Below are 22,990 nucleotides of genomic sequence, written 5' to 3' on the forward strand. Positions count from 1 at the left end.
CTGCATGCTGTCTCCAGAGGAAAGACTGAGAGTGGCCAGCTGGCAAACCGTGCGAACAAGAAGTTTCATTCTTAAGTGATTCCTATTAGTTTCCTAAAGACAATGCCTGTGTCGGGCAAGAGAAAAAGAGCAACGTCCTAAAGCGTATTGCCTTTTGTGCCAGGACGGTGAAGGAGCAGTTGATCTTTTCCAAACCTGAAGCTCAGAAAGCAGTTGGGCACATTCCCAAATGTTGGTAGTTACCTTTCTAAGTTTGATTTCACCCTAAGCTGCTCTCTGTGCTCCAGGTATTACTGCTGTATTCCTCAGATTTATGGAGGACAGAGAATCTGATTACAATTGCAGATATTCAAATGTAAGCCTGACTACAGCATTGTTGCTGTCATCGATGTATTCGTCCAGTCCAGTTCTGTATCAGCTGCGTCAGCATGGTTTGAATGGTCATGTTTTCCAGCCTTCTTCAAGACAGACCTCTCCTCCACCATTAGTAGATATTATTGACTTGTGGTTATGCCGTGTCTTTCTAATGTTAGTTCTCAATAAATAAAGTATACTGGCGAGTTACAGCGTGTCTCTAAGACTTATCTCTAAGACTTAACCTTGAGACATAACCATAAGTCTTAACCTAAAGACCTAACCTTAAGACTTAACCCTAAGACTCAACCCTAAGACCTAATGGGTAGAAGCTCCTGATCTGGCTCCGGTCAATCTGGGATCATCACTGGGAACCACGGAACTTGGCCAGCACAAGGTCTGTGAGGTAGCAGGTTAAATGAGGCAGAGGAGAAGCCCACCACTCTGATGAGCTGGGTTCTTGGCACCAAGGTACCTCTGTGACATTTTCACTGTGCTGCAGTGTAAAGACGGCCTGTGATTTTCAAAAACTGAAGATCAGTCTTTAAAATGCAATTCCTTGGACAATAATAACATTGTGTCAGGTAAATACATACACCCCTCACCAACGGAGTTTTGGGTTTTTTCTTTGTACCTTTGCTGCTTCTGCAGAAGCCAGTAGTGCAGAGGGCTGAGGGTACAGCTACACAGAGTGGCTTCTGTTCTGTGAGCTCTAACTAGACGTGCAATGGACAGCCATTAAGATTGGGAAAGCTCACAAAAAGCTTAAAAACAGATAAACCACAACATTTCTTTCTTTTTTATAGAACTCCTTAGACTACTCCTTTTTTTATAAAAATGAGAAATCAGGGGTTAGTCATGCTTTGTATGCTATCTAAAGGCTTTAATCAGCAGTGCCTCCCCTGTCCATGCAGAGGAGGTCATGTCCATCTTTTTTCAGATTTTCTGTAGCTGGAAGAAGTGTTTTTGCCAGCCACCACAGACAAGTTTTCCTAAAAGGCATAATCTGTCCATTTAAGTGTTCCTTCAGCCTGATAATGATTTAAAAACTGTGCCTGCTGGTCTGAACCTGGATTTCATGTTCTAGTTCCCTCCTAACCAAATAAATAGAATGTTCTTTGCTGTAGATGCCCCATTGCAACGGGGTCTTCAGGAAGGGATTCTGCATCCAGCCCATCATAAATAATCACGCAGAATTCCAGAGAATATTTTAAGACCAACACGCTCTGCACTGATATACGTCTTCACCACTGTCATCTACAGTGGTGAAGATGACAATGAGGAGTACAATGAAGAGGAAGAGAACTGTAAACAGTTTTTTTCTCTTTTTTTGCAAGGAAGAAGAATGAGGGGCTTTTCAACTCTTGCAATGCACTGCGTGAACGATTTCTTAGAAAGAGCATTACAATTCTAGGAAAGACTTGTCAACAAGTTTTTTGAAATAGTTTCCTAATCTTCAAAATATTGGAGCTGGTAGTCACCAGCTGTGGCTGACGCACCATTTTCTGACTCCTGTGAAATGCCTAACTGTCTGTTTCCATAGTGGTATCATTCCCATACCTCCTTTTCCTTAAATAGAGTTTAAAATGGGGTCCACAAATCAGATGATGCGGTCCACAATTCAGATGGCCATCAAAGAGTCTTCAAAATTTCTCAAAATTCAGGTACTTCTTTTCTGGGAAACATACTCTTTGCTACTTTAACAGAACGTGTATGTGTATGTATGTGTAGGTATTTACAAAGAGGCATTTTGTAAAACATTAGTTAAAACGTTGACTGTCTCTCACTTAGAGGTGAGAGATTCCGGGGGAAGGAATGGATTGCACATTCCCAGCGAGTGAAAGCGAGAGAACACCCTGCTCCCGCGCGTTCCCTCCGTAAATGCCTGTGCTAGTTCTCAGGCGGCCCCAAGCTGCTTTTCACATCCCCCCTGCCCTTCAGGCTGGCTGGCAGGGCTGCCGGTTAGCGCTCCCTCACCGCCTTTCAGGCTGAGCACGCCTGTCAACAAGACAAACAGGAGGGCTTTGCTAACCTTAGTATCCTCAACGGAGATGGGGAAGGAGCACTCGCGTCACCAGCTCTGCTGGCAGGCATCACAGGACAGCAGGTCTGCGCAGAGGTTTTGTGTCGAGCCCTCCCTGGGGACACGTTGATCCCAAAGGTTTCCTTTTGGGTGTCAAAGGGCGATTGTTTTGAAAAGGAGTGCTGAGGATGGTTTTGGAATCATTTAAGATCAACAAAGAGCAGCTTCTGAGTACGTGTTGGACCTGCAGTTCCACTGCACTTGGCAATAGCTGCTGTTAAGGACTCCTTTTCCTGGCCAGGAGCAGAGCTTGTGGGCAGACAAAAACCAACAGAAAATCCAGTACCAACAGAAAATTCTTAAATCCCTTGCTAAGGGATTATCAAAAGCTTGATTCCTTTTAGTGCTTCTGGGTCTGAAGCTGAATTTCAGGAAGCAAAAGCATCTGCCACAACTCTTTAAGTTGTGTGTCCTTTTAATGCTGCAAAACATAACTAATGCTACTTGCATGCATCCCAGTTAAATGTACCGTGGCTAGCTTCTTCAACCAGTCTGGAGCTTAAAGGCCAGCTTCAAAATGCTGGTGGTGTGCTTTTTTCTACACATAGCTTCAGTCCGCTTGGAAGAAAACTGGATTGGTTCAACAAGTCTTTATGTAAGGTACAAAGAGAGCCTATTTGTAGCCTAACATGAGTGTCAAATAATCAGTACCTGTTAAACAGACTGACAACCTGGCTGAAGACAATGCTACCAAAGAGGATAAGGTACAGGCTATGATGGTACAGTCTTGCTGTGAATACAACCCAGTCAAGGAAGTGTCAGGTATGTTCCTTGAAGGTTATGGGAACATTGTAGAGATGTTTGTTTTAAGAAGAGAGATGCATGCATACCTTTTCCTTTTTTTTTTTTTCTTTTTCAAAAAACTTCTAGTTACATGAAAGACCCCTGGGATCCACCTCCACCATAGTACATTTGCTTTCGTTTTGGAAAACCTGGCCACCATAAGGTTAAGTCTTAGGTTGAAGTCTCATTGTTGAGACCTAGGCATAAGTCTTGGAGCTAAGTCTTAATGTTAGAGTCTTAGGGTTAAGTCCTAAGTTTAAGTCTCAGGGTTAATTCTTAAGTTTAAGCCTTACGGATTGAGTCCTAGGGTTAAGTCTTAAGTTTAGGTCTAAGGGTTAAGCCTTAGGGTCAAGTCTTGGGGATAAGTCTCAGGGTTATGTCTTAGAGTTAAGTCTCAGTGTTAAGTCTTATGGATAAGACTTAGGGTTAATTTGTAGGGTTAAGTTTTAGTGTTAAGCCTTAGGGTTAAATCTTATTGTTAAGCCTTAAGGTTAATTCTTAGGGTTAAGTCTCAGGGTTAAGATTTAGGGTTAAGTCTTAAAGGTTAAATCTCACGGTTAAGTCTCAAGGTTAATTCTTAAGGTTAAATCTTATGGTTAAGTCTTAGGGTTAAGTATTAAGGTTAAAACTTAAGGTTAAATCTTAGGGTTAAGTCTTAGGGATAACTGTTAGGGTTAAGTCTTAGGGTTAACTATTAGGGTTAAGACACAGGGTTAAGTCCCATGGTTATATCTTAGTGTTAAGTCTTAGGGTTAAATCTTACCTTTAAGTCTCAGGGTTAAATCTTAAGGTTAAATCTTAATTTAAGTCTTAGTGTAAAGTCTCAGGGTTGAGTCTTAAGGTTAAGTCATAAGGTTAAATCTTAAGGTTAAGTCTTTGGTTTAAGTTTTACGGTTAAGTCATAGGGTTAAGTCTTATACTTTAAATCTCACGGTTAATTCTCAAGGTTAACTTATAAGGTTAAGTCTTAGGGTTAATTCTTGTAGTTAAGTCTGGGGATAAGTCTAAGGGTTAAGTCTCAAGGTTAAGTCAGGTTTAAGTCTCAGTGTTAAGTCTTAGGTTTAAGTTTTAGGGTTAAATATTAAGGTGAAGTCTTAAATGTAAGTGTTAGTGTTAAGTCTAAGGGTTAAGTCTTAAGGTTAAGTTTTAAATTTAACTCTTAAGGTTAAGTCTTAAGGTTAAATCTTAAGGTTAAGTCTTAGGGTTAAGTCTCAGGGTTAAGTCTTAAGGTTAAATCTTTAAGGTTAACTATTCAGGTTAATACTTACGGTGAAATCTTAAGGTAAAATCTTAAGGACAAGTTTTAGGGTTAAATCTTAGGGTTAACTCTCAGAGGTAAGACTTAACATTAAGTCTTAAGTTTGAGCCTTATGAATAAGTCTTAGGGCTAAGTCTGAACGGTGAGCCTTACGGTTAAGTCTTAGGGTTCAGTATTAAGATTAAGTCTGAAGGTTAAGTCTTAGGGTTCACTCTTATGGTTCAGTCTTAGGGTTAAGTCTGAAGGCAAAATCTTAAAGGTTAAATCTCAGGGTTAAGTTTTGCGGTTAAGTCATAGGATTACATCTTATGGTAAAGTCTCACGGTTAAGTCTCATGGTTAACTCTTAAGGTTAAGTTTTAGGATTAAGTCTTAGGGATAAGTCTTAGGGTTAAGTCTCAGAGTTAAGTCTCAAGGATAAGTTCCAGGGTTATGTCTTAGGGTTAAGTCTCAGGGTTAAGTCTTAAGATTAAGTCCTAGGCTTAAGTCTTAAGTTTATGTCTTAAGGTTAAGTCTTGGGTTAAGTCATAGGGTTCAGACGTAGGGTTGAGTCTTAAGTTTCATCCTTTAAGGTTAACCCTTCACCTTAATTCTTAAGGTTAAATCTTAAGGTTAAGTTTTAGGGTTAAGTCTTAGGGTTAATTCTCAGGCTTAAGTCTTAAAGTTAAGTCTTAAGGTTGAGCCATAAGTATAAATCATAGGGTTAAGTCTTAAGGTTAAGTCTATAGGGTTAAGTCTTTAGTGTATATCTTATGGATTGAGACTCAGGGTTAAGTCTTTAGGTTAAGTCTTAAGTTTGAGTCTTATGGATGAGTCTTAGGGTTAAGTCAAAAGTTTAATTCTTAAGTTTAAGTGTTAGGGTTAACTCTTAGAGTTAAGTCTTGGGGATAAGTCTTAGGGTTAAGTCTTAAAGTTAAGTCTTAAGGTTGAGTCCTAGGGTTAAAACTTAATGTTAAGTCTTGGGTTCAGTATTAGGGTTAAGTTTTATGGTTAAGTCTTAGGGTTAAGTAGTCTTAAAGGTTATATCTCAGGGTTAAGTCTTAGGGTTAAGTTTTAAGGTTAGATCTTAGGGTTAAATCTTAGGATAGAGCCTTAAGGTTGAGTCTTAAGGTTAAATCTTAAAGATAAGTGTTAGGGTTAATTCTCAGGGTTAAGTCTAAACGTTATATCTTTAAGTTTGAGCCTTAAGGTTAGGTCTTAGGGTTAAATCTTAGGTTTAAGTCTTAAAGGTTGAGTCTTAGGGTTAAGTCTTAGGCATATAGTCTTAGGTCTCAGTCTTAAGGTTAAGTCTTAAATTAAAGTCTTAAGGTTACGTCCTAGGGTTAAGTCTTAGTGTTAAGTCTTAGGGTAAAGTCTTAACATTAAGTTTTAAATTTAAGTCTTAAGGTTAAGTCTCAGGGTTAAGTCTTAGGTTAATACTTAGTGGTAAGTCTTAGGGTTATGTTTTAAGGTTAAGTCTTAGGGTGAAGTCTCGGTGTTGAGTCTTAGGGTTAAGTCCTAAATTTAAGTCTTAGGGTTAAGACTTAAGGTTAAGTCTTAAGGTTGAGTCTTAGGGTTAAGTCTTAGGGTTACTATTATTACCGGGAACAGAGGTCTATTTCTCAAGTTCTTGCAACTTAGTCTTCTGCAAGATTGATCGATAGATAGATAGTCAGACGGACAGAAAAATTATGCAATAGCTGCCGTAAATGGTTCAGAGATTTGTTTCCATCAGGGTAGGGCGCAGAACTTCCTACATGGTGGTTATCTACTTCCTCATGCGGCCAAGAACTCCATCGTGTTTGCCATCACTGCTACCAGTTGCTCTGTTCCTTGCTTCTTTGGGCAACTTTGGAGCCTTTGCTGTGGAAACAGGCTGGTGTGATGAAATTTAGCACATAGGAATACTTCATGGTTTGCTGGCTCTTCAGCAGGGGTTTCCTTCCTCCACTCCCTGCCCAGCTCCACCCCTGTTCTCTTCATTCCTCTGTCCCTCTCCTGTCCCTCTCCTGCCACCACACCGCCCCATCTCACCCCCCTCTGCTGCTCGAAATATTAAGGGAACTAGACCTGTATTGAAAAAAGTGGGGTTTCTCTTTCCTCTCCTGAGGATTTACCACCCAGAGCAGGCTCAGGTTCTGATCCTGCCAACTGCTCCCCAGCGCCTGGATGCTTGCTCTGGGAAACAAGGACAGCTGCTCTAATTCTTTTGCAGGCACAATCTTTGTTTAAATTCTAGTTGAAATGAAATAAAGAGCTGTCATCAGTCCCACCTGTGGCACAGAGAGACACCTGTGTTTCATGCACATGTCTGCACAGAAACACACACAGAGGGAAAAAAGCCCAGAACCGCTTTGTGCAAGGAAGTACGTAAACTCTCCCTATCAGCATTGCTGCTTTGAGCAATTGAATTGTTCTACAGTCAACTGACAAGCCGACACGCTGCCCATCAAATGAGAACCAGAATGTATGCCATTTGCAAGATGGGGCAGCAATAAGCTTTCGACCACTTTCCAGCAAGATCATGTCAAGCAAGGTGGTGTACTCATGGATTTTCTCCTCTGCAAAGCCATGAAGAAAACATGAACCGCAGTCCCCAAAGGCAAAGGAGCAAACTGAGGGAGAGCAGCTCATCGGCGCCTTTCAGAGCTTCAGCAGTCTGGGGAAATGGGAAAAAAACCCCATACAAAGAGAAACAGCAGCCAAGAAGCACTTTTATAAAATGCATATTGGGGCCTGTTCCAGACCTCAGAATGACTTTCAATATTGCTTTGCATGACTATTAGACCAAGGCCTAAAGTGGCGTGATAGCTTCTGCTTGCCGGGGCATGAGAAGATCACTCAAATGAGCGACACAGTAACAAGTAAACACCAAAGGCAACAGCGGAGCTTACCATTTCCCTCCACTGGCGACCAGCTGTGCAGTAAACCAGCTTAACCAGCCTCCCTAAGGATGGCTCTAAAGTCACTGAAAAGGAAAAAAAGAAGGTAAGTTCCTAGCCTGGAATGCAAAGGCACCATCTTGGCTCCCAGGCAGGTGGCACTGATGGCCCAGCAGGGTCATGTCCCCACGTTCCAGGAAAGATAAAAAAAGTGCAGTGTTGCCTTCACAGGCACACGATGACCTGGGTCAGGAACGGCACGGCGGCCGACCCCTGGCCGCGCGGTCCATTAGCTCACAGACACCAATGTGGTGGATGGCAAATGGCGTTTATTGCTGAATGACGTGACACTATATAGCCTAGGTTTACACTGTCACTTCCGTTTGCTTACATCATAAACTAAAGCTGTTGGCTACAGGGAGGGGGGCCCTGTGTTTCCGTACAGCGCGAGATCTTCCGGTCGCCAGGCCCTACCTAGCAACAGTGCAGGACGTGTTTGTGGGGTGGGTTTGATGCATCCTTTCCGTTTGGTGAAAGCCTGAGGAAGGATGTACCCCACGGTGGGACCGGTGGCACTTTAGACCTGAGGTTAAAAAAGTGCTGCACATCAGTGACACTGCCCAAGCTGCTTTCACCACCAAACAATAAAAGATTTGCTTTCTCCAGTATGGTGGGAATGATGCCATAAAGTCGGTCATGGAGAGAAACCCTCTAAGCCTTGCTTGCAAGTTTCAGAAGGCAGGCATTCTTTATGGCAGTGCTGGGAGCACGGGGGAATGTTTCCTCTGAGCGTGCTCACCCAGTTACTCGAGGGCACGCACTATGGACAGCAGAGCACTTGCACACTCATAGCGCATTACACATGCATTTTCAGTCAGGCACAGGATGGGTTACAAGTTTCTTGCTTTAATACAAATGAGCACACACCCTCAGACAGCACTGCTGAGGTTTTTTACTAGCTCCCCATGCTCCCCAAGCGGGGCCTTGCCCTCTCTCGGGGGGCTATCTGAGTCAGAGGTCGCGATCTCCCCCCACAACAATTACCTCTGCCCGACTTCCAACCAACATTCTGCGGATCGCAGCACTCTATCGGCTTGTCTCCTCCTGTGGCCACAACGTCCTCACCCAGAGGCTCTTTCTGCATCACTGAAGAGAACGGAGATCTTTTCCCCATCCATTCTTTGTTCGCCACCATTCCCAAGGCTGACTCCCTGGATGAGAGGTCCCTTAATTTGTCACTTCTAACAGCTTTAGAGAGTCAGCTTGGCCTAACCTTTGTGCGCAGGTGTGTTTAACGTAGAGCTAAACACCAAATCAGTGTGGTAACTGGGGAGCTCAGACATCTTGTCCCTTTGCCGAGCCAGCAGCCTTCCCTTAACAGAATCCCTGGACATAAACGTATATACAGTGGAATCTATACGGTGGCATCAAACGTCCGCCCAGACACCACATCCGTCCCTAAAATCCTTCCCCCCAAACAACCCTGAAAGACTTCCCTTGACCCCCTCCTCCACCCTGGCTGTTCCTGAAATCATCCCCCACCTCCACCTCCCCGCCCTGTCCCTAAAACCTTTTCCCCCAGACCCTGGTCCAGCCCTCCCCCACCCTCGGCCCGTCCCTAAAATCCTTCCCCCAGCCCCCCGGTTCTTCCCTAAAGGCCTCCATTAACCCCCCGTCCGTCCCTAAAACCCTTCCCCCAGGCCCCCCAATCTGTTCTCTAAATAACGCACACACCCTCAACCCCCCCCACGCCCCCACCCCCGGTGTATCAATACACACACACCCACCTCCCCCCATCCCCCACCCCCCCCCACACCCACTCCCACAAACACACATCCTTGCCCCACCCCCACACACCCCGCTCCATCCCTAAACACCTTCATCCATTCCCACCCGTCCGTCCCTAAACCCCTTCCCCCCGCCCCCTCCCCTGCCCCCGTCCCTCTGTCCCTGGCACGGCCCAACTGCCCAGCACCACCAGACCACTCTGGCACAAACACCGTAAGGCAATGGTTCCCACCTGCCAATAGCAAGTCGAGGAACATTTTTTCTTCTTAAATAGAGAGAGTTTTACTTCATACGATGCCGACTACGCCAAATTATGTTTTGCTGACTGACTGGATACACAGCAAAGCTGAACTCTACATCAAATATAATCAAATCTATCAAATATATCAAATGATGGAATATATCAAACGCAGTTTCTTATATTACAATAAAAGAAAATAGCATGCAATATGATAAAAGGAACCAGTAGCAGTTACTGTGAGCAATATGATAAAAGAGCAACAGAAGCGAAGCATCCAATTGTTATTCCAAAGTGTTAACATGCCTAAGGAAAGGAGACATCACCAATTCCCACCCCAATTCCCTTCGGCTGGGAGCCCCCTTGCAGCTGGTGCCAGGAGTTTCTCGGGAACTGGGAAATTCCCCTGGAGAAGGTGCCAGGAAGGAATTCTCTTGCTGCTTCCCACCGTGCATGGTAGCCATGTGAGGCACAGCGCAAGGGTACTGCTCCCTGCTTTCTGTGGTGAGAAAATTGACACAGCACTTTAGAACTCATACAGAAGCAAAAAACATGGCTTGGGAAAGTGCAGGGCTGCTCCCCTGGAGAGGGTTCCAGGCAGGAATTCTCTTGCTGCTTCTCACCCTGCCCTGGCAGCCATGTGAGGCACAGCACAAATGTGCTGCTCCCTGCTTTCTGTGCTGAGAAAACTGACCTCTTTTCAGTGGCAATAATGCACAGCCCAAAAAACTCACCTTGACAAAGTGCAGCAGTGCTCCCTGGAGAAGGTGCCAGGCAGAAATTCTCTTGCTGCTTCTCACCATGCCCGGGCAGCCATGTGAGGCACAAAAGAAAATTTCTGCTCCCTGCTTTCTGTGGTCAGAAAACAGAACCATCACTTTTGAAATGGTGCAGAACCAAAAAAAAGTCACCTTGTCCAAGTGCAGCACTGCTCCCCTGGAGAAGGTGCCAGGCAGGAATTCTCTTGCTGCTTCTCACCGTGCCCGGGCAGCCATGTGAGGCACAGCACAAGAGTTCTGCTCCCTGCTTCCTGTGGTGAGAAAATTGACCAAAACCTTGTGCACTCATGCAGAACCAGGGCTCACCTTGTCAAAGTGCAGCACTGCTCCCCTGGAGAAGGTGCCATGAAGGAATTCTCTTGCTGTTTCTCACCGTGCCCGGGCAGCCATGTGAGGCGAAACACAAAAGTTTTGCTCCCTGCGTTCTGTGGGAAATGGGGAGAATTTGAGAAAATGGACCTCTCACATTTGCAATCATGAAGAGCCAAAAAAACCCTCACTATGGGTAAAGTGCAGCACTGCTCCCCTGGAGAAGGTGCCAGGCAGGAATTCTCTTGCTGCTTCTCGCCCTGCCCTGGCAGCCATGTGAGGCACAGCACAAATGTTCTGCTCCCTAATTTCTGTGGTGAGAAAATTAACCCCTCACCTTTTCAATCATATAGAGCCAAAAACCCCTCACCTTGACAAGTGCAGCACGGCTCCCCTGGAGAAGTGACAGGAAGGAATTCTCTTGCTGCTTCTCACCCTGCCCTGGCAGCCATGTGAGGCACAGCACAAAAGTGCTACTCCCTAATTTCTAAAGTTAGCAAAATTGACCGTTCACAGTTGTACTCATGTTGAGACAAGACTTTCTTACTCAAAAGCAAAACCCAAGAAGCCACGTAGCCTTGGGAACCCCCTTGTCCTTCCGTGTGGCTGGTGACTTCCAATGGCTCTTCCACAAGGCAGGACAGATAACCACGAATTTGGAAGCCCACGTTAGTTCAAGTACACTTAGTCCTCTGACAGTCACTACTTATGGGCCAGCGGTCCTCTCACCCCTCCACAGATCTGCCTGTTAGTCCTCTAGCAGTCATTCTCCATGGAGGGACCACAAGTCCTCCACACCTACCTACCAGCTCACCAGAAATGAGTCAGACCACGCCAGAAGTGACACTGCCTGACCTGCAGGAGATCTATTAGACCAGTATCGATGGTTTCAAGACAGAAAAGCCCACCACCATCCACCAGCACAGCAGAAAAACAACCAGAAGAAACATCATACACAAACCAAAGGCACCCATCCAAACCCCACAAAGGCAAAATAGCTGAAAAAGGCACTCTCCACAAAAAAACCCCACCACACAGATCACAAGATAAAAATGCCATAACCCCAGGAACACAGGGCCAACAAACACAGATTCTGTCCATAACAGTAACACACTTTGACACTAACTCGCTTGACCTCTGACATACTTGACCTTGTTGCCCCCAAACCACAGCACATCGTAGCCCTAAGGCAACACAAAACGGAGCACAAAGTCCCTGAAGATCTCCGCCAGGGCAAAAGCAAAGCACAGAGCCACACAGGAGGGTGGGGTTGGAAGGGACCCGTGGAGGTCCTCTGGGCCAAGCCCTCTGCTCCAGCACGCTCGCCTCGAGCAGGTTGCTGAGAACTGTGTGCCCTTGGCCTTTGAAGATCCCCAAGGACAGAGACTGCACAACCTCCTTGGGCAACCTCTGCCAGCATTAGATCGCCCCGAGGGGGAAAATTTGCCATTTCTATCTCTCCTTTCACTGTACCGCATTCCAGAACAGCCATGAGATGACAAGCTCAGGCTTGAAAGCCAGTGCTGTGGCTGGCCTGAAATTCTGTCCCCCTTTTTTTCACCCACTAGTAGCTAAAGGAGGACAAAGAAGGATTTCTTTCAAAGGAGAACTTCTCTTTTCCTCTGTCCTTCTTCTCTACCAGTGATCTGGATTCTGAGTGCTGTGCCACTGTCCTAATGGCTGGGATAGGGATACTTCTTGTAGGACAGGGAGGAGGTGACAGTGGAGATGATCAGGCTGGGGAAGCTGAAGGAAAACGCAAGCAACTGGAGTTGCCTGGAGCAAGAGTGGCCAGCTTCCGAGCTAGGTCACCTCGTGTCCTCAGCTCCCATGCAGGAGCTGAACCACACACATGGACTGCAAAGCAGTGTGACCCATAGAAAAAAGTTTGCTTGGCTCGGGATCGCCCAGGGGCATTTAACTGCAATTCCGCCCTTGTCAGCAGGAAGGAAACATGCCCTGCAAGCACACACTGAGGCACGACACCTTGCCCGGGGCTAAAGGGTACCTCAGGAGACCTACATGGGACCCCCCAGCACCTGGATTGCTGGCTGGAGGATGGGTAGGTCAAAGGACCCTGATGGGAGCCCTGCAGGCTCTCATACATTGGACCAACGGGCACCTTCCCTTGTCATACAGAGCATCCTCTTGGATGCTCTGGACAGTTTCTGGTAGATCTCTGGAGAAGAGCTTCTCCCCAGGCCTCTCCCATGGGCTTGCTCACCCCCGGAGCCCTTCCCAAGCACAGCCCCAGCAGGTGGATGCAACCGGCGTTGCAGGGAAGAACAAGCAGCAGGCACCACAGTCAGCACTGCGGGAAAGCTGGGACCCCAGACACCCACCCAGGCTCTCCAATCCCAGCCTGGCCCACAAGAGTGCCTTTATCTCCCTTTCCCAGAAGTGCTGAATTCCCCTTCCAGCATTAGCCACTGGACCCACGCTGCTTCTTGCTGCAGTGTACAACAGCCACAAGAGAATTTGCTAGATGTCTCTGATTTCCTGCATTTTTCCTGAACAGGGCGGGTGTGTAACTCTCTGAATCACTTCTCTTTGAAGCAAGGCATTGCTTAGGGTCAACAGTGAAACGAGACACGGGCCATCAAAAGCTGACTACTTTTCCCCTTCTTTGCCATGGTCACGGCCTACCCCACAGACTCGCCCCTGGCCGTGTCGGCCACCGGCTGGGTGAAGGTCATGGCTAACAGGGCAAGGGCTCCTGTGTGGCGCTCATCCAGCCCTGATTGCCAAGGGTGAAGCCTTAGCACCCAGGTGGAATAAAGCCTTCCCAAGCAAGGGTGGTGCTCCAGGGGCACCACAATTCCTGCCGAAGCTCACCACACATTTCATTTCCCTGTGGCGCCTGGCAGGACACGAGCGGCTCTTGACTGCTGCTAGTCCCCCCGTCTTTTGGTAAAAATGGAAGTTTTTCCTCCTGCTGGGCCTGCTCCAGTTCCAGCGCCTTGGGGCCTGAGGCCTGGCACGGCCTGTGTGCCAGAGGCCTTCCGACCGCTAGGCCGGCCTCCACCAAGAGGAGTCTGCCTCAGGCCACAACGGTCACCTCTAGGAAAAACGGCTTCTTTTATCGAGCAGGGCCCTGTCCAAACCCCAGGGCAAAGCGCTGGCCGCAGGCGCAGGGAGGTGGCCCTTGCCCCCTGCCCTGTCCTGCGCGGGGCTCCCCGGGGCGAGGCAGGCCCGGCCATACTGGAGAGGGCCCCAGCCCCGCCCCGCAGGCCCCGCCCACTTTCCGTTGGGCTCAGACCGTTGGTCACGGGGAGCCCACGGCCACCACAGGCAGCAGGGCAGAGCCGTGCTGGCACGCAGCGGCGCTGGCAGGAGGCAGCCTCTGGCCCAGCAGCGCTGCCACAGCACCAGCACCCCGCTTCCCAGCCTCGCCGTCGCCGGCTGGGCCCCCTCCTCGCTGCACGGCCAGGGCCCTCCTCTCCCGGGCAGGATGGGCCAGGCCAGCTGCTGCTGCGGCTCCAGGTGGGCTCCCCCCGGGCTCGGGGACATGCGGGCACAGCTGGGCCACGCAGCACTGGCGTTGCTCATGCCCGCCGCTCTCTGCTCTGCAGGGAGGCTCTCAGCGACGCCGAGCCGGTGCTGAGCGCGGACGTGCGGCTGACCCGGGGCCGCAAGAGGAGCGAGAGGCGCCTTCTGCTCCTCCACGAGGAACTGGTGGTCGCCAAGTTGCGGTAAGACCCTCAGAGCCCAGATCCTTGCCCCCAGCCCCGGCCCAGGGACACCCTGGCACCAGCCCCAGGCCCCGGCCCCTCGGTGCTGGAGGCACCAATGTCCGTCCCAAGGGCAGGTGGGGGACAGGGCTCTGCGCGTGGGGACCCAGCCCAAGGAGCCCCCCTCCAGCTCAGTGCCCGCCTCTGCTCTCTGCAGACATGGCACCAGCCTGCGCCCACAGCTCCGCCTGGCGCTGGACCAGCTGTGGGTGCTCAGCAGCGGGAAGGAGGCTGCGGGGCAGGATGGACAGGAGGAGGAGGAAGGCACCGATGAGGACAGCACCTCTGTCATCCTCGCCTGGCCCACCGGCTCCTGCATCGCCACTTTTGGGTGAGTCGTGGTCGGGCAGCAGAGGTTCCCAGCCGTGCCCACGCCATCCCATGAACACAGGCCTCTGCCTTGCGTGCAGAGCTGGGCAGGGAGCAGGCAGCCCGGTGGCAGGGAGGGAGGGATGGGGGATGTTTCCCCATCCTGCATCCCCTGGTCACCTTTTGGTCCCCAGAAGGGAAGGGCAAATGCAGCCGCTCAGGCAGGACAGAGCGACCCAGGGCTTGGACAGCGCCTCTGTCCTGCCCCACAGCACAGGGCTGTGCAGGCACCCACCTTTGCCCAGGGCTGGGGGCAGCAGGGCCTGACGCTCTCTCTCCTCTCTATCTGCAGATCCCAGGCACTGAAGGAGCTGTGGGTGGCCACGCTGCTGGGGTAAGCCGGGGGGATGCTCCAGGAGAAGCTGGATGGACGGGGGAACACAGCCCCCAGCTGGGGAAGGTGCCCCCGTGGCTGCGAGCAGCTCTCGAGCACAGCTACCTGACAAGAGACAAGAGACGGCTTGGGGCTCACCCAGCTCTCTCCCTCTCCCTTCCCGGTGCACAGGACACCAGAAGGACGCACGGGAGCCCGCGTCACCCATCTGACATCCATCAAGCTCCTGGAGAAGGAGCTGAGCCGCCGCCACACCATGAGTATCTCTCTGCTCTGGGCCCTGTCCCCAAGCACTGCTCCTGCAGCCGAGCAGCAGAGCCATGGCTGCTCACCTTCTTCCCCTCCTTCTCTCCTGCCCAGTGGAGGACACTGCGCGCCAGGAGCCTGGAGAGGCTGATGGAGGCACAGGCAGAGGTGAGAATGGCTGCCTTGCACCTGCCTCTGGCTGCGCCGGGATGCGCAGGGACTGGGGTGAGCTTGTGCGGGAGGGACAGAGGGTCTGATGGTGCCACTCAGGGAGCAGAGAGTTTTGGGAAGCCAGCAGCACGCCAGCACGTTCTGACTGGTGACACTGGGAGGAACCCTGCCACATGGGGAAGAGAGCCCGGGAGGGCAGAGGGTCCCAGCTCTGCCACGCTCAGGCTGCTGGTGGCCCTTTCTGCTGCGGGGCTGCTCTCCAAGCACAGCCCGATTCTTGGTTCTTGCAGGCTCATCCCAAGCAAGGGCCTGCGACGGCCCCATCTGCAAACGCAGGGGGACTTTGCCCCGCACCAGGTGAGTTTGGGAAAGCAAGGCAACCTCCTGCAATGCTGTGCTCACTTGTCCCGAGTGTCGCCATGCAGGTTGGGCAGCCCACGGAAGGATGTCACCTGGACGGACAAGGACAACTGCTGGGCAGTGCCTGCTGGATATGCTTCTGCGGGGACACGGAGCCTCTGCTGCTGCCCGCAGCTTGCAGGAGGGCAGGGCGAAGGCTGGCACAGGCTGACCCCGTGGCACGATGGCTCTCAAGAGCCTCTAAGTCAACACCTCCGAGCCACAGCCACGGTTCCAGCTGCTGCCTCCCTGCCCATCCTGCCGCACCACACAGCACCGTGCTGCCGGCAGGGCAGCGCAGGGCAGGGCAGGCGCTGGGACCGCTGGCCTGGGGTCTCCATTGGTGGTGTCTTACTCTGTTTTCCTCTGCAGCAGGAGGGAGCAGCAGCGGGAGCAGCACCAGCAGGAGGAGGATGGGGCTGCCCTGGCCCTTTGCCCTGCGGCGCACCCCGGCCGCTGCCCAGGCGCCAGGGCAGGCGGGCTCCAGCTGCAGCAGGGCGCTCTTTGGGCAGCCCCTGGCAGCCCTCTGTGGGGAGGACAACACGCTGCCCCGGCCCATCCAGGTAAGCCAGCCTGGACAGACGGGGTCCCCAGCCCTCCCTCCGGCTGCTCTGGAGAGGGCCTGCGTGTCCCCAGCAGCTGCGGGGACAGGGCACTGGGCTCTGCACCCCCAGAACCTGCTTCTGGTCCCAGACCCTTTGTGGCGCTTAGGCAACCACGTCTGGGGCAGAGCTCTGGTCCTTGCCACCGCTTGGTTCTTCAGCCAAGCAAGTGGCCTCCTGCCTCTCCTGCAGGAGCTGCTGGCTGTCCTGCACCAGCAAGGACCAGCAACGGAGGGGATATTCCGCAGAGCTGCCGGTGGGACAGAACTTCGGCAGCTGCGCGAGGCCCTGGACCGCGGCAAGGACATCGACGTAGGAAGCCAGCCTGCACTGCTGCTGGCCGTCATCTTGAAGGTGAGCACTTCTGACCTGCAGCTGGAGGAGCTCCTGGCTGGCCTGCAGCGTTCAAAGGCTCACCTGCAGCCCTTGGCATTGCAGGACTTCCTGCGAAGCATCCCCACCAAGCTCCTCGTCGTCGACCTCTACGAGGACTGGATGGCAGCCATGGAGAGGGCCAGCAAGCAGGCCAAGGTGGAGGAGCTGAAAGCGTAAGTGTGGGCAGCAGCCTGCCTGGTGAGCAGGGACCGGGAGAGTTCTGGGACCTGCCTGCAAAGGCACGGGCTCCTCAGAAAGCTGTCTTTTCGGGCAGCTGCAAAGCTGTGCAACACGGCCGCTGGCTCCCACCCGCCTGGGGCCAGCTGCAGGGACGGCTGTGGGCACCCTCTGCTTCATCAGCCTTGTCTTCCTCTTCCCTCAGGGTGGCCAACAAGTTGCCTGCGGCCAACCTCCTCCTCCTGAAGCGGCTGATGGCCCTGCTGCAGCACATCGGCCACAACGCAGCCACCAGCAGAATGAGCTGCAGCAACCTGGCCATCTGCGTCGGGCCCAACCTGCTGAGCCCACCCAACGAGGACCTGCTCCCGCTGCAGGCCATGCTGGCGGTGACCGAGAAGGTACGCCCTACCCAGCAGCCAGTGCTGCCTTCCCGGCCCATCGGAGCTTGGCTGTTGCGAGGTCCCTGGCTGCCTCCTCCCTTGGGCCAGTGCTGGTGGGCTGGGTGCCTGGAAGAGCAACCCCCAGCCGCAGCCGCCTGCGCAGGCGAAGGGTCAGCAGTGGGAAAGGCTGCTTGACACGTCTGCAGGCACCTGGCTTGAGACCAAGGCTTTGATGTCTGCAGGTGAACGTGCTGGTGGAGTTCCTCATTGAAAACTGCGGGGACATCTTTGGGGAGGAGGTGGCCGGCCTCTCCCCTCCATCAGCCGAGGAGGTGCCAGCACCCATGGACAGGGGCACAGGTAGGAGGCGGGACTGAGGCTTGTCACAGACACTGGGGCTTGGGATGCCAGAAACCTCAACGCTGACGAGACAAGTGGTGTAGGGCTCGGCTGGGCTTTGCTTAGGTGTTCTTGACTTCCAAGAAGTCGCGCTGCTGCACGTGCTTTTGCTTTCCAGAGCTGCAGTGTGAAGAGCAAAGTGGCCCTGCAGGCACAGCAGAGACCCAGCGTCCGGCAAAAGCCTTTCTGGATGCAGCCGCCTCTGTGCTGGACATCGACAGCGGAGCTGGGGGAGACACAGGGGCAGGGCCCAAAGCGGCAGAGGTACGGCAGCTCCACAGACGCTGGGGCAACATGTCTCAGGTGGGACAGTAATTTCCCAGGAGGCCAAGCAGCCGCTGGGCCTCCTCCTGGCAGCCGCTCTCTTGTGCCTTTGGGGTTCCTCCTCTCCCCCCAGAGTGGTGCGTGCTAAGGAAAACTGGAAAGGCTGTTTCTGGAATGCACTTCATTAAGTGTGATCTGCTTCATCAAACAAAACATACCTACAAAATACCCACAAAAGGACAGAAAGGAGTAGCTGCCACCTTGAGAGGGCTTTTGCTCAAATCCTACTCCGTCGCAGCTTCATCAAGTCTAGGCTGCGTTGGCTGGACTGTGCAAAATGTGCACGATGCAAACCAGCATCTCCTCTGTAGAGCTCATACAGCAATTTGGCAGTCAGGCCCTCACTACCCCAGGCTGTCACTTGCCACCCGTTACCTCCCAAGTTTCTGGTTTAGGCACCTCCAGATTTGCCTCCAGGCACCCCCGAGGGCACGGCAGAGTCCCTGGCACGCCTGCCACAACTGACCAGCCTGCCCCAGGAAACCAGGTAGGAAGAGCTCCCCTTGCCTGACCTGAGAGCTCGCTGCAGGGGCTTGGGGCTTTCCCCATCTCATCACGCTGTGGGATGGAAAGGTTTGCAGGCTCCCACCAGGAGAAGGAAAAGTCAAGGAAAAGGAAGAGAAAAGAAGCCTGGGCAGAGGAGAGGGACAGCCAAGCACAAATAAAAAGGAGAAGAGAGGAAGCGATTTTGTGGACCCAAACCTGAGAAAATGCAGGAAGCTGCAGCACGTCAGGAAGGCCAGGTGCGTACCACGCGCTGCTGCCCATCTTTCCCAGCCCTGAACACGGCCCTAAGTCAGCCCAGCTGGCTGGCAAGGGCCGGCGAGGGCTGGTGCTGAGCAGGGTTTGGGATGAGCCCCACGGCAGCTCCCCGGGGGCTCCCCGTCGAGCCCTGCTGCGCGGCACAGGGGCACTGTCAGCATCCCTGCGCACGCACAGCTCCCTAGGGACATCACCCCTGGGGAGAAGGCACCGGAGCTGGCCTCGAGTGGAGGCCAGCAAGAGCTGTCCCTTCTGGGCCATGAGGAATTCCTCGGAAACAGCGTCCCCCAAAGAGGGGGGAACCAAATCCTGCCTCTTCCTGCCTCTGGGGGCTTATCAGAGCTTTCCGACTCTGTCGTTGCAGGTGCCGACTGATTTTCACCGGCTGAACAGCTGTGACTCCTGGGCCCCTGCAGCTGCTGTTGACAATAAAAGAATCTTTTCCCTCTCCTGACTGTGTCTGCCATAGGGTCTTGTGGAGTGGGGAGCGCTTGTGCTGGGGTGGACCCTCGGGGAGGAGATTGGGATGGTCCCTTGCCCCAGCACCCTTTCCAGCGGGCATCGGGGCTGAGCTGAGGGGCTTTAGGAGGAAAAGCAAAGCACAGAGCCACACAGGAGGGGGGGTTGGAAGGGACCCGTGGAGGTCTCTGGGCCAAGCCCTCTGCTCCAGCACGCTCATCTAGAGCAGGTTGCTGAGAACTGTGTGCCCTTGGCCTTTGAAGATCTCCAAGGACAGAGACTGCACAACCTCCTTGGGCAACCTCTGCCAGCATTTGATCGCCCTGGGGGGAAAAATTTGCCATTTCAGTCTCTCCTTTCACTGTACCACATTCCAGAACAGCCATGACATGACCAGCTCAGGCTTGAAACCAAGTGCTGTGGCCAGCCTTCAGGGCCAGCAGGGACCGGGGGCGAGGGGAAGTGTTTTAGGGACGGACCGTGGGGGCCGGAGGGAGGGATTTGAGGGACGGACGCCGAGGAAGGCCTCATCCCTGCAGCGATGGCTCAGGCTCAGGGCAGGGCTCTTCTCTGGGTGCCACGGGGTCGATTGCAAAGGACCAGGCCGCCCCACGCAGGGAGCAGGTGCGTGCCGGGGCTGCCAGGGGCCCTGCCTGGCTGTTCCCAGCCCAGCCCCGGCTGGGGCCAGCCCTGCGCTGCAGCCCTGGGGCCGAGGCGCAAGGAGCCGGGCATTGCTGAGGGTGCTGCACCCTGCCGGGCCCCGCCGCCGGCTGCCGGCTGCCCTGGGCTGCCCCTCGCTCTCCCCAGCTCTGCCTGCTGCCAGCGCCGGGGGCACCGCCACGGGGCCTGCCCCCTGCCCACAGCTGCCCTGACCCACAGCTGCAGCTGTACGTGGTGCCCACATCGCACAGCTGGGGCGGGGGGTGGCAGGTCTCTCTGGGGGCAGCCTGGGACTGGGGGCAAAGCCAAGCCCATCCCTCGCTTGTGATCTTTGTCCCCAGGGAGAGCCAGTGCAGACGTGTGCTGCGCTGGGGAGTGTCCCGCGGGGAGGTGACGGCCGACTGCAGAGCAGCACTGAGACCCGCGCGACAGCAACGGCAGCCGGTGGCCGCAGAGCAGCCCAGGGGAGCTGGTTCCCTCGACGGGCCCCAAAGCAGCCTTCCTCAGCCCCTGCTTTTGGTGACATGTGGAGCAGCGCGGGGATGTCTCTCAGGCTTCCAGGCCCGAGGAGGCTTTCCTCCTCAGGGGCACTGTCAGAAATCCTGCTCCCAGGATTAAAGCACCCCTCCCCCCATGGATCCGAGGCTGTGTGTCCAGCCCCCTGGAGCTGGGTACAGGTGCCCTGAGCGGTCTCTCAGGGAGGACGGGGCCACCTGCCTGGTGGCTCTGACACAGAAATGATGAGCTGAAGCCCTGTGGTGGTGGAGGGCTGGCTCAAAGCCTCCGAGTGCCTCAGCCTCTCTGCCCAGGAGCGTTTATCTCAGGCCCTTTTCCAGGGTGTGAAGACGCATGGCGGTGTTGTCCTGGTGCCTCCATCTTGTTCTCTCTTGAAGGTTGTGATACTTGAGGTCAGGGAGCACCTGAAAGCCCTGGCGGAGATCTCCAGGGACTTTGTGTTCCATTTTGTGTTGCCTTAGGGCTACAGTGTGCTGGGGTTTGGTGGCAACAAGGTTATGGTATGCCAGAGGTCAAGCGAGTTAGTGTCAAAGTGTGTTATTGTTATGGACAGAATCTGTGTTTGTTGGCCCTGCGTTCCTGGGGTTATGGCATTTTTATCTTATCTTGTGATCTGTGTGGTGGTTTCTTTTGTGGAGAGTGCCTTTTTCAGCTTTTTTTTCCTTTGTACAGTACGGATGGGTGCCTTTGGTTTGTGTACGAAGTTTCTTCTCGTTGTTTTTCTGCTGTGCTGGTGGATGGTGGTGTTTTTTCTGTCTTGAAACCATCGATACTGGTCTAATAGATCTCCTGCAGGTCAGGCAGTGTCACTTCTGGCGTGGTCTGACTCATTTCTGGTGAGCTGGTGGGTAGGTGTGGAGGACTTGTGGTCCCTCCATGGGGAATGACTGCTAGAGGACTAACAGGCAGATCTGTGGAGGGGTGAGAGGACCGCTGGCCCCTAAGTAGTGACTGTCAGAGGACTAAGTGTACTTGAACTAACGTGGGCTTCCAAATTCGTGGTTATCTGTCCTGCCTTGTGGAAGAGCCATGGGAAGTCACCAGCCACACGGAAGGACAAGGGGGTTCCCAGGGGTACGTGGTTTCTTGGGTTTTGCTTTTGAGTAAGAAAGTCTTATCTCTACATCAGTGCAACGGTGGACAGTCAATTTTGCTGACTTTAGAAAGCAGGGAGCAGCTCTTTTGTGCTGTGCCTCACATGGCTGCCAGGGCAGGGTGAGAAGCAGCAAGAGAATTCCTGCCTGGCACCTTCTCCAGGGGAGCAGCGCTGCACTTTGCTGAGGTGAGCTCTGGTTCTGCATGAGTGCAGAAGATTTTGGTCAATTTTCTCACCACAGAAAGCAGGGAGCAGAACTTTAGTGCTGACTCACATGGCTGCCCGGGCAGGGTGAGAAGCAGCAAGAGAATTCCTTTCTGGCATGTTCTCCAGGGGGGCAGGGCTGCACGTTCCCAAGATGATTTTTATTGGCTCTTAACGACTGCAACTCTGAAGGGTCAATGTTCTCACCACAGAAAGCAGGGAGCAGCACTTTTCTGCTGTGCCTCACATGGCTGCCAGGGCAGGGTGAGAAGCAGCAAGAGAATTCCTGCCTGACACCTTCTCCAGGGGAGCAGCGCTGCACTTTGCTGAGGTCAGCTCTGGTTCTGCATGAGTGCAAAATGCTTGGGTCAAATTTCTTACCACAGAAAGCAGGGAGCAGAACTTTTGTGCTGTGCCTCACATGGCTGCCAGGGCAGGGTGAGAAGCAGCAAGAGAATTCCTGCCTGGCACCTTCTCCAGGGGAGCTGTGCTGCACTTTCCGAAGATATATTTTTTCTTTTGGCTCTGCATGAGTGCAAAAACTTTGGGTCCATTTCCTCATCACAGAAAGCAGGGAGAAGAACTTTTGTGCTGTTCCTCACATGGCTGCAAGTGCAGGGTAGAGAACAGCAAGAGAATTTTTTCCTGGTACCTTCTTTATGGGAGGAGTGCTGTACTTTCCCAAGGTGATTTTTTGGGCTTTTAACCATTGCAACTCTGAAGGATCAATTTTATCACCACAGAAAGCAGAGATCAGAACTTTTGTGCTGTGCCTCACATGGCTGCCAGGGCAGGGTGAGAAGCAGCAAGAGAATTCCTGCCTGGCATCTTCTCCAGGTAAGCAGCGCTGCGCTTTAAGGTGATTATTTTTTTTCTGTGCATGATTGCCAATGAGAAGAGGTCAGTTTTCTCACCACAGGAAGCAGGGAGCAGAACTTTTGTGCTGTGCCTCACATGGCTGCCAGGGCAGGGCGAGAAGCAGCAAGAGAATTCCTGCCTGGCACCTTCTCCAGGGGAGCTGTGCTGCACTTTCCCAAGATATATTTTTTTCTTTTGGCTCTACAGGAGTGCAAAAACTTTGGTTCCATTTTCTCACCACAGAAAGCAGGGAGCAGAACTTTTGTGCTGTGCCTCGCATGGCTGCCAGGGCAGGGTGAGAACAGCAAGAAAATTTTGTCCTGGTACCTTCTTTATGGGAGGAGTGCTGCACTTTCCCAAGGTGCCTTTTTTGGGCTCTTAACGGTTGCAGCTTTGAAGGGTCAGTTTTGCTCACCACAGGAAGCAGGGAGCAGAGCTTTAGTGCTGTGCCTCACATGGCTGCCAGGGCAGGG

At 52.5% G+C, this 22,990-nt stretch overlaps 1 pseudogene; it reads left to right on the forward strand.

The window, feature by feature from the left end:
- Positions 1 to 1,940: 1,940 nt before the first annotated feature.
- LOC129785156 (hydrocephalus-inducing protein-like) overlaps positions 1,941 to 22,990 on the forward strand; it is a 91,229-nt pseudogene continuing 70,179 nt past the window's right edge.

The sequence above is a fragment of the Falco peregrinus genome, chromosome 9 (assembly GCF_023634155.1).
Source record: "Falco peregrinus isolate bFalPer1 chromosome 9, bFalPer1.pri, whole genome shotgun sequence".
Classification (NCBI taxonomy): Eukaryota; Metazoa; Chordata; class Aves; order Falconiformes; family Falconidae; genus Falco; species Falco peregrinus.